The following is an 11,878-nucleotide window of genomic DNA, read 5'->3' as shown; positions in this document are numbered from 1 at the left end:
TGTGAATCACTAGTTTATGAATAACTTTACTATAAAAATAGAATTTTTTTTCTATTTATTTTTTATTTATACTTACAACTAAATACTTATAGTTTTTTAGTGATTTCTTTTTGATTTTAGGTCACAAAAATTATAAACTTTCTGTTAGTGCCATTAGTTTTAAAATTTTGAATAGTTTAAATTGGAATTTTATAAAATTTGTGTGAATCACTAGTTTATGAATAACTTTACTATAAAAATAGAATTTTTTTTTCTTCTTTGCTATTTATTTTTTATTTATACTTACAATTAAATACTTTCTTTTTCTCGGTTTGGCTCATCGTATGATGTATTCGCTTTCTTATCTTTTCTTTTTCTCGGTTTGGTAGACATGTCCTTCACATAGATAACCTGTGCCACATCATTGGCTAGGACGAACGGTTCGTCAGTGTACCCAAGATTTTTCAGATCCACTGTTGTGATTCCATACTGTGGGTCTACCTGTACCCCGCCGCCTAACAGATTGACCCATTTGCACTTAAACAAAGGGACCTTAAAATCAGGTCCGTAGTCAAGTTCCCATATGTCCACTATGTAACCATAATATGTGTCCTTTCCGCTCTCGGTTGCTGCATCAAAGCGGACACCGCTGTTTTGGTTGGTGATCTTTTGATCTTGGGCGATCATGTAAAATGTATTCCCATTTATCTCGTATCCTTTGTAAGTCAATACAGTCAAAGATGGTCCCCTGGACAACAAGTACAACTCATCACAAACAGTGTTGTCACCTCTGAGACGTGTTTCTAACCAACTGCTGAAAGTCCTGATGTGTTCACATGTAATCCAGTCGTCGCATTGCTCCGGGTGTTTGGAGCGCAGACTGTTCTTGTGTTCATCGACATACGGGGTCACCAAGGTAGAGTTCTGTAGAACTGTGTAGTGTGCTTGAGACCAGGAATATCCGTCCCTGCATATTATTGAGTCTCTTCCAAGAGTGCCTTTTCCAGTCAGTCTCCCCTCATACCGCGATTTAGGGAGACCTATCTTGTTAAGGCCAGGAATGAAGTCAACACAAAACCCGATAACATCCTCTGTTTGATGGCCCATGGAGATGCTTCCTTCTGGCCTAGCGCGGTTACGGACATATTTCTTTAGGACTCCCATGAACCTCTCAAAAGGGAACATATTGTGTAGAAATACGGGCCCCAGGATGACAATCTCGTCGACTAGATGAACTAGGACGTGCGTCATGATATTGAAGAAGGATGGTGGGAACACCAGCTCGAAACTGACAAGACATTGCGCCACATCACTCCTTAGCCTTGGTACGATTTCTGGATCAATCACCTTCTGAGAGATTCCATTGAGGAATGCACATAGCTTCACAATGGCTAATCGAACGTTTTCCGGTAGAAGCCCCCTCAATGCAACCGGAAGCAGTTGTGTCATAATCACGTGGCAGTCATGAGACTTTAGGTTCTGAAACTTTTTCTCTGGCATATTTATTATTCCCTTTATATTCGACGAGAAGCCAGTCATGACCTTCATACTGAGCAGGCATTCAAAGAAGATTTCTTTCTCTTCTTTCGTAAGAGCGTAGCTGGCAGGACCTTTATACTGCTTCGGAGGCATGCCATCTTTTTCGTGCAAACGTTGCAGGTCCTCTCGTGCCTCGGGTGTATCTTTTGTCTTCCCATACACGCCCAAGAAGCCTAGCAGGTTCACGCAAAGGTTCTTCGTCACGTGCATCACGTCGATTGAGGAGCGGACCTCTAGGTCTTTCCAGTAGGGTAGGTCCCAAAATATAGATTTCTTCTTCCACATGGGTGCGTGTCCCTCAGCGTCATTTGGAACAGCTAGTCCACCGGGACCCTTTCCAAAGATTACGTAGTGTAAATCATTGACCATAGCAAGCACGTGAACACCGGTGCGCATGGCGGGCTTCTTCCGGTGATCTGCCTCGCCTTTGAAATGCTTGCCTTTCTTTCGACATTGATGGTTGGTCGGAAGAAATCGACGATGGCCCAGGTACACATTCTTCCTGCATTTGTCCAGGTATATACTTTCAGTGTCATCTAAACAGCGCGTGCATGCGTGGTATCCTTTGTTTGTCTGTCCTGAAAGGTTACTGAGAGCGGGCCAATCGTTGATGGTCACGAACAGCAACGCCTTAAGGTTAAATTCCTCCTGTCTGTGCTCATCCCACGTACGTACACCGTTTCCATTCCACAGCTGTAAAAGTTCTTCAACTAATGGCCTTAGGTACACATCAATTTCGTTGCCGGGTTGCTTAGGGCCTTGGATGAGAACTGGCATCATAATGAACTTCCGCTTCATGCACATCCAAGGAGGAAGGTTATACATACATAGAGTCACGGGCCAGGTGCTGTGATTGCTGCTCTGCTCCCCGAAAGGATTAATGCCATCCGCGCTTAAAGCAAACCATACATTCCTTGGGTCCTTTGCAAACTCATCCCAGTACTTTCTCTCGATTTTTCTCCACTGCGACCCGTCAGCGGGTGCTCTCAACTTCCCATCTTTCTTTCGGTTCTCACTGTGCCATCGCATCAACTTGGCATGCTCTTCGTTTCTGAACAGACGTTTCAACCGTGGTATTATAGGAGCATACCACATCACCTTCGCAGGAACCCTCTTCCTGAGGGGCTCGCCGTCAACATCACCAGGGTCATCTCGTCTGATCTTATACCGCAACGCACCGCATACCGGGCATGCGTTCAGATCCTTGTATGCACCGCGGTAGAGGATGCAGTCATTAGGGCATGCATGTATCTTCTCCACCTCCAATCCTAGAGGGCATACGACCTTCTTTGCTGCGTATGTACTGTCGGGCAATTCGTTATTGTTTGGAAGCTTCTTCTTCAATATTTTCAGTAGCTTCTCAAATCCTTTGTCAGCCACAGCATTCTCTGCCTTCCACTGCAGCAATTCCAGTACGGTACCGAGCTTTGTGTTGCCATCTTCGCAATTGGGGTATAACCCTTTTTTGTGATCCTCTAACATGCGATCGAACTTCAGCTTCTCCTTTTGACTAATGCATTGCGTCCTTGCATCGACAATGACCCGGCAGAGATCATCATCATCGGGCACATCGTCTGGTTCCTCTTGATCTTCAGCAGCTTCACCCGTGGCAGCATCATTGGGCACATCGTCTGGTTCCTCTTGATCTTCACCAGCTCCCCCCGTTGCAGCATCACCGTATTCAGGGGGCACATAGTTGTCATCGTACTCTTCTTCTTCGCCGTCTTCCATCATAACCCCTATTTCTCCGTGCCTCGTCCAAACATTATAGTGTGGCATGAAACCCTTGTAAAGCAGGTGGGAGTGAAGGATTTTCCGGTTAGAGTAAGACCTCGTATTCCCACATTCAGTGCATGGACAACACATAAAACCATTCTGCTTGTTTGCCTCAGCCGCATCGAGAAATTCATGCACGCCCTTAATGTACTCGCGGGTGTGTCTGTCACCGTACATCCATTGCCGGTTCATCTGCGTGCATTATATATAATTAAGTGTCCAAATTAATAGAAGTTCATCATCACATTAAAACCAAAGTGCATACATAGTTCTCATCTAACAACATATAGCTCTCCAGAGCATCTAATTAATTAAACCATACATTGAAACAATGTAAAACATTTCAATGCGAAAACAAATGCGATCATAATCGCAATCAAGGTAACAATTGATCCAACGGCATAATGATACCAAGCCTCGGTATGAATGGCATATTTTCTAATCTTTCTAATCTTCAAGCGCATTGCATCCATCTTGATCTTGTGATCATCGACGACATCCACAACATGCAACTCCAATATCATCTTCTCCTCCTCAATTTTTTTTATTTTTTCCTTCAACAAATTGTTTTCTTCTTCAACTAAATTTAACCTCTCGACAATAGGGTCGGTTGGCATTTACGATTCACATACATCCTAGATAAATAAAATCTATGTCACGTTGGTCGGCATAATTTTCATAAACAATAAATGAACCAATAGTTATGAAGATAATATACATACCAAATCTGAATCATAGACAAGACGAGGGCCGACGGGGGCGGATACCAAAACCATCGCACTATATAAGATGCAATAATAAATGTAAGAAAATGATACAAGTATCCATCTAAACAGACAAGTAAGAATATTTTTCCTTTCAGAAAGAAGATAAGAACAAGAGGCTCACCACGGTGGTGTCGGTGATGAGATCAACGCGGGTGATCGACGGCGGTGAAGACGGGGACGGGGCGTGACGGACCGGTAAATCTAGACAAATCTCGAGGAGAAAGTTTAAGTAGTGTGGCTCGGGCATTCCATCGAACACCTCATGTGCATAGGAGGTGAGCTAGAGCACCACAAACCCCTCCCCTCGTCGGCCAGAGAAAAACAGAGCACTGGAGTGCTCTGCTCTTGCGTGAGGGGGTATATATAGGCGCCTCATTGGTCCCGGTTGGTGACATGAGCCGGGACTAAAGGGGAGCCTTTGGTCCCGGTTCAGGCCACCAACCGGGACCAATGGTGGTTGGCCAGGAGCGAGGCCCATTGGTGCCGGTTCGTCCCACCAAACGGGACCAAAAGGTCCAGACGAACCGGGACCAATGGCCCACGTTGCCCGGCCGGCCCCCTGGGCTCACGAACCGGGACCAATGCCCACATTAGTCCCGGTTCTACACTGAACCGGGACTAATGGGCTGAGCCGGCCTGGACCATAGCCCTGTTTTCTACTAGTACTGTGGCCGAATCGGGGTTCGGGAGAAGGCGGGGGGAGGGGTTAGCGGCGGTGACGTGGAGGAGGAGAGGCGGATGAGTTGGGATAGCCTGAGGGGGTGGGAATACGGTGGTTACTTGGACTCGTCGCAGATCGTGTAGACGCGCACGGCCGCCGGCTCGTCGCGGTCGCGCAGCAGCCGGCATCTCGCCGGCCGACCGTCGAGGAGGGGGCGGGCTTCCTTGGGCGCGCGGCGGCCGGATCTGGGAGAGAGGGTGAGTTGAGGCTCGTTCCGACGCCGGACTGCCGAGGCGCGACCACGGCCGTAGCCGCCGCCGCCGGTTCCCGCCTTGGCTCGGGGCTGGGCCGGCCGGGGGCACGGGCTGAGCAGGGGGTAGAAAGGTCTTCGACTTTCTCTGATTAATTAACACATCATGATCAGGCCTAAATGTTTTCATAAAGTATCCAAACTTTGAAGTATATAATTGGAGTACTTCCTTTGTTTCAAAATATTTAAAATTCTAGGTTTGTCCTAAGTCAAACTTGCTCAAGTTTAGGAAAAAAAACATGTACAAAACTAAACGAGTTTCATTGGATGTGTGACAAAATATATTTTTCACTATTTATTTTATATTCTACTCCCCCCATTCCTAAATATAAGTGCTTTTAGAGGTTTCAATATGTACTACATACGGATGTACTTAGATGTATTTTAGAGTGTAGATTCACTCATTTTGCTCCGTATGTAGTCCATATTGAAATCTCTAAAAAAACTGATATTTAGGAATGGAGGGAGTACATCGTAACATATTTTTCTATATACTTAGTCAAACTTGAACAAGTTTGACTTAAGACAAACCTAAAACTTCAAATATTTTAAAATAGAGGAAGTACGTGTTAATTTTTCATGATAGACATTTTTTCTAATTTTTGTATCATGTCATAAAATGAACAACTTAATATGCATTTTTATAAACCGTGCTTGGTGTCCAAAACGACAGCCTTGAAATGGTCGGATGAAGTATATACATTAAAAGCTCAAAGTAGAGTGCAATAGTATCAGCAAATTTCTGCCAAACTCATCCCCTAAAGAACAAGTCGTTTCTAACAAGATGAAATGAAAATATGTGAAAAGTAAAGAAAAAGGTGAAGAAATGGCAAACAATATTCACTTAAGCATTTATTTCCTTTGTTATCAATCCATGGTTACATTTTTGGGGCTGAACATTAGCCTACTTTTGAGGCAAATAGGTGACATGAGTATTATTTAGTTAGTTGACAAACAAGACAAGAGTATATTGCAGAACTATAAATTTTATCATAAAAATGTGAAGCACACCATCGTGCGTCTAAAAATAAACTAACAATGTGATTGCACAAACAACATGACAAATGATGTATCCGACTATCAAAAAGAGTATAATTAATTTGTCTTAAACTTTATCGGGTAAAATAAATTGAGGTCCTTTATTTGGTAGATACAATTACTTACTCTTTTAACTCATCAATGCTTAAACTGGCACCCTTAATGCAATGTAATTTTGATCACTTTGGTCCAAGTTTCACCATATTGCAACTAACTTGTCATCGTGGCATGCTAACTTGGGATGGGCACATGCATTGAGCATGCCATGGTGAGGATGACAATGACATGCTTGCTCGACCATAGGGTCAGGCAGTGGGGCGGCCAACCCGGGCTATCAAGCTGCAGGGGCGTGAACTCACATAATACACATGCATATTAATTTATTTATACATGTTTGTGTTGTTTTCCATCAAAACAATATGTTAGAGATGTTAATAACATGTGTTTTTAGCTATCAAAAAAAAAGCAAGACTAGTAAGTCAGTAGTTAGAACTCCACCCCTCCCGCCTCTCTCTCTTTCTCTCTCTCTCTCTCTCTCTCCTTTTTGAAATTTCCCAAAAAAGCATGAAAGATCACAAATACATACAACATTGGCATTACTAGCATATAAAGTACTCAAACACGCCGACAACTAAATGCCTTTTTTCTCATTTCAAAATGTTTCGAAAATGCATTGTACACACGTGGTAGTATTATGTAGATTAGAAACTTCTAGAGAAATATTATCACTTATTCTCCGGAAGTATCCCCAAGCACCATTCATTGTTTCTCCAGCCGATTTAAATTTCCAGTATCGCGGAAAACACGTTTTAAGGGTCGTTTTGAACTGCGGCTGAACGGACCCCTCAAACTTAAACTGTAAAATAGAATATTCGCTTATACTTCCTCTCGCCCGTTTTAAGGGTCGTTTTAAGGAGTATTTTTTCCCATGTCTTCTTCTTCCTCTCGCCCGTGTCCACGATCAACTAGCTTGCTCCATCAAGAAGTACAATGAGTTCTACAACTTTCTTGATAAATGGGTGGCTGGTTAGTCTGGATCTGGCAACACAAGTGGATGCCTCCTTAAGAAGAAACCCAATAGGGAGAAAGCAAAGAGAAATAAAAGCAAGAAGGGCGGCGTTATCTGGAAGGCGCCCGTGATTTCATAATGGAGAGTGCTTCATTATTATCATTGTCAGTGTTCTTGTGTGAAGCTCCGTTGTGTTGTGTAAGTGTTGAGGGTTGCGGTTGTGGTGCATTGGGAGGGCCACATGTGCGGTCACGGTATTTCTTGTTGTGTGAGTAGTACGCCTTCGGGTTGTTTGTAACGGTTTGATCCGGTTTTCCGAAAATTAACTGGGCAAGTCTCTTCTTCTTAATTAATCGATGAGGCAAATCTTTTGCTTCTGTTTCGAAAAAAATCCAGCAGACAACGCATGAAGCGGTCAAATGCGAAGCCGCCGGCGTCCGTTGCCATAGCTGCTTGAATGGATCGATCGAATCGGTGCAGCTTCTGTGGCCATAGCTTGATGGATCGATCAGGAGCTAGCTAGCTAGCTTCTAGCTTCCGTCGTCGTAGCTTGATGAATCGATCAGGAGCTAGCTAGCTCCCGTCGCCTTGAATCGATCCGGCTTCTGTCGCCGTAGCTTGATGGAGCTAGCTCCCGCCGCTGCTCCTGCGAGCTACTCCGCAGGCCCATGCCGCAACAGCTATAAATGGCGAGTTTCCGGCGAGATTCTGGCGAGTTCCGTGGTGGAAGGTCACCGGAGCCCGTGTGCGCACAGCGGAATTTCCTTGTCGCGCAGTCCTTCTTATGTTTTGCCTCCAAATCTGTAAATAAAAGGGTCGTGGGGTGGATTCTCAGGGTCCTAAAATAAATTACGGGTTTGACCACTTTTATGAGCTTTGTTTGGGCTGTTTTTTGATACCGCGGAACTGAAAACGCGGTTTTTTACGGGCTTAACCACTTTTAATGGGTCTGACCTTTTTGTTGAAAGCCCTTTGACTACTATTTTTATTGACCTTTTTGGAGATCCCATCTGTGATCTAGGACACACCCACACGGATTTGTAAGAAAGAGATGGGGATCACACACGATTGCATCATTAGCGTACTGTAAGGCAATGATCTATTGTATATTGACGATGGAACTGCACATCCCTTCCAATATGGTGAGAATTAGGTACGAATTATTTACTAAATTATTACCTAATGAATTTTTGTTGATACGTAATTGTATATTGTGAATATTACAATTACTTAGCCCGTTTCTACTCTTTGGTGCCAACATAGTTGTGGCAACAAATGCAAAATGTTTCAAAAAGTGTGGCCCATCTAAAGAAACTCTACTAGAGTGTGGATTTGAATTGATACGATCAAAATGTATATGATGGAGCGAGTACATTGAGGGTGGGGGCGGACACAACAATATGGACAATAGTGAATGGGCATGTGCTTCTTATGGACGTATTGCATGTGATGAAAGCACCATTACATGGTAGTTGTGCCACATATGTTTCTATTTAAGTGGGAGAAGGGTGATATATTTGGACCATAATTCACAAAGAATCTGATGTGTGTATCTGAAGTTGAGCAAGGAGTAGAGCTCAGCTGTTGCTAGATTCCAATCAACATACACTAGGTACATGCTATATAAAAACTTTGCACTTAGTTGGAGTTGTTTTCTGGTGTTGTTGAAACCCGTATACATTCTAGGACTTAGAAGCATCGGGATTTGTGATTGTACCAGCCTAAATTGTTTGTGCACTAAGCAACATGACCTTGATTGTCAGATGGAGACAAAATATTCTTCAAGGGTTGCCAATGGTGCTAACACACTTGATCGACTAGCACTAAGTATCTTCACCTTGTGCCAACTATGATTTTGGTAAGATGTATTGCATGTAGCCAATGAAAAATTCAAAATTCTATGTTGTTCATGTTGACATTTGTGTTGGAAGTGTGAGAGCATAGGTGGAACATATTCTCTTAGAGAAATACATGGTAGAGAATTTCCCCACAACTTGTCACATTAAGTTAGAGGCTTAAAACTTTTCATCCAAAAGCCAACAACAATATAAGCATATCGGTATGCTGAGATAATACGAAGATGAACATCAAGCTATACATTAAACACAAATGCACATGAGTAAAAGAGAAAACACATCGTTGAAAGTTACCCCAACATCAAAATTAGGTTGTCAAACTATTTTGAGACCTCCCCAAGAAGCCAAGCTTGCCAAATTTTGCAATATCTTATAGTGATAAACCATTGGATTAGGACAAGAGTGAATGCAAATGCCAATTAAAGAGTGTTGATTTAACCCTGTGCAAGTTTAGTTTATACAAATGTACCGACCTGCCAAATTAAATGACTCTAGTACATTTGAAACTTTTGAATGGGTAGGGAATTCAATAAAAAGTGCAAATCTAATATAACTCATTTGAAACAACAGTAGATCTTGCCGATCGTAAGAAAAGGAAGAAAAAGAAAAGCACCATCCCTCCATATATGCAAATCTATTGATTGTACTATTCAACTGATACTACCTCAAAATTGCACACAAATAACTTAACTATAACTCTCTAGATTGCTAACATTTGATAAGCATACCAAATTCCATATGATAGGTGTAGTGATGTTTTGTTTCCCAACAAAGCAATGCTATTAATATGTAATCAAGATTTTGAAGCTCTTATGAGTGAGGTAGCACCAAATTGCCATATAAGCGATGGCCATGAGGAAAAACCACATACACGAAAATAGTACATGAGTCCGAAATTTACACCCCCAAAAAGCCTAATTAATATGTAGTAATAACATTCCAGTGTGATCTCTTGTAATATTCCAAAGAAGATTCTCATGTTAAAAAATGTGTGTTGTAAGTAATTGCATCTAAGTAAATGATATTCGATAAAATACGACATATCTTGTGCTACAGGGATTCAACTGAATGAATTAGAGAGGAGAAACACAAGATAGTGCACTGCCAGTTATAAGGCATGGCTGAGAGGAGTACGATGCGGGAAGTGAGCTCCTGGTTGCTAGCTCGTAGTGCAGCCTAATGAAGTGGTCAAACTTAATCATGAAGTTCCACCCCCGAAGAATGCGTTGGAGCAACCCAAGGGTGAGCGTCAGGGGAGGACGAGAGATCAACTATGGCGGTGAGCTTGGCCATCTCATTAATTTCCTGTGAAGTGGCGCTAGACCGATTGTGCAAGAATGGAGCGATGCCTTTGGCAAGGACAACCTTGGCTACTAAATGGATGATTCAAATGTGTATGTATGGAATCATTGTGTTCACATGCTACTATGTGTTGTTTGCTCTCCCTCTACTTGCAACTAACCTGTATCATCAATCTACAATTCAAGCACTGATAAGTTGTTCCAAGTTCCAATGAAGTACTAGTTGTCCTGCAACATCATCTAATTCTTCCTCGAGCGCATGTACCCTCCTTCCCAACGTCTCCTATTCCCTATTGCTTTTAGCTTCACATCCTTCACCTCTTCCCCGTTTCATCTCTCTAGGCTACTACCTCACTTTTTATATGGTGTGGTATGTATGCATATGCCCATCCACGCCGCGCTAGGTTGGTTGGTGAGTTTGTACTAGTTTTTGCAATTTGATGTCATTTACTTCGTAAAGCGGTACATGTTCTTATGTCAAAATGACCTTTGGCGATTCCCGGCGTAATGTTGGTTGTTTGAAAATAACATACCATTTCATCCATGAACCAGTAAAAAAACATGGTGCATCTTTGTTTTACAATTGATCGCAGAAGTTTGTGATACCATATAATTGAATTTTCTTTCGGGAAAAAATAATTTATTAAATATCGGTAGGAGTACAATCAAAGTTCATCGATGTACGTATCGATAATGTTTTTACTAGGCCAATGATAGGAGCCGGCGCACCAGTCGAAATTTCGGCGTTGCACTCGGTACGTTTGATTAGCCATCCATATATATCTTATCCTTATCCCATGCGCAAGTCCATCGTCCTCGCTCCCCGTTCCCTTCATGGTGTTAGGGATATTACTACTGGAGGTAAACCGGCCTTATGTAGCTGGGTTGACTCTTTGAAGATTAGAAGTCCATGAAGATGTAAAGATGATGGCGCTTTACGGAGGGCCCAAAGGCGGGTTATAGTCTGTAAATGTAAACCGGCCTAGTCATGTAACTTGTATAGTAAGATAGAAAGAGAGAGGCCGAACCGGATACGTTTATAAACCGGCTTCAGGACTCTGTAGTCCGGCGGGCGTCAACCTATGTATATAAAGGGACGACCCGGCCGCGGTTTAGAGACAGACAACAACAACTCGAGAGCCAGACAAAGCGGATTCGCTCCCTGGCCTTCGAAACCCTAGCAATACCAATCACAACTAGACATAGGCTTTTTCCTTCATCGAAGGGGCCGAACTAGTATAAACTCCTGTGTCCCTTTGTCCGGTTTAACCCCTTTAAGCTAACCCATTGCGATGGCTCCACGACTAAGTCCTTCCACGAGGACATCTGCCGTGACAAACCCACGACAGTTGGCGCCCACCGTGGGGCTATCGCACGATGGTTTCGAGGTCTTGAAGGGCAGCTTCGATGGACTCAAGGGATACGTTGTGGACCGGATGACGAAGAGTCACCGCGGCAAGCTCTACATCGACAACGCAGGATGGGGTCCCGAGGCCGATTCAATCGAATACGGGTACCGGGTCCCCTTTGGTGGGATTCACGTCTTCATCGGCAAGATCGGCGAACCGGCCCCCGAGCCGGACATCTGCACCGACATCATCGAAACGGCTCGGCGTGCAAGTTCTTCGCCGGTTCAGCCCGA

This window comes from Triticum urartu, chromosome 6A (genome assembly GCF_056163025.1).
Source record: "Triticum urartu cultivar PI428250 chromosome 6A, HENAU_Tu73, whole genome shotgun sequence".
NCBI classification, from domain to species: domain Eukaryota; kingdom Viridiplantae; phylum Streptophyta; class Magnoliopsida; order Poales; family Poaceae; genus Triticum; species Triticum urartu.
The sequence above is the reverse complement of the archived record's forward strand: the minus strand, read 5'-3'. Positions refer to the sequence as shown.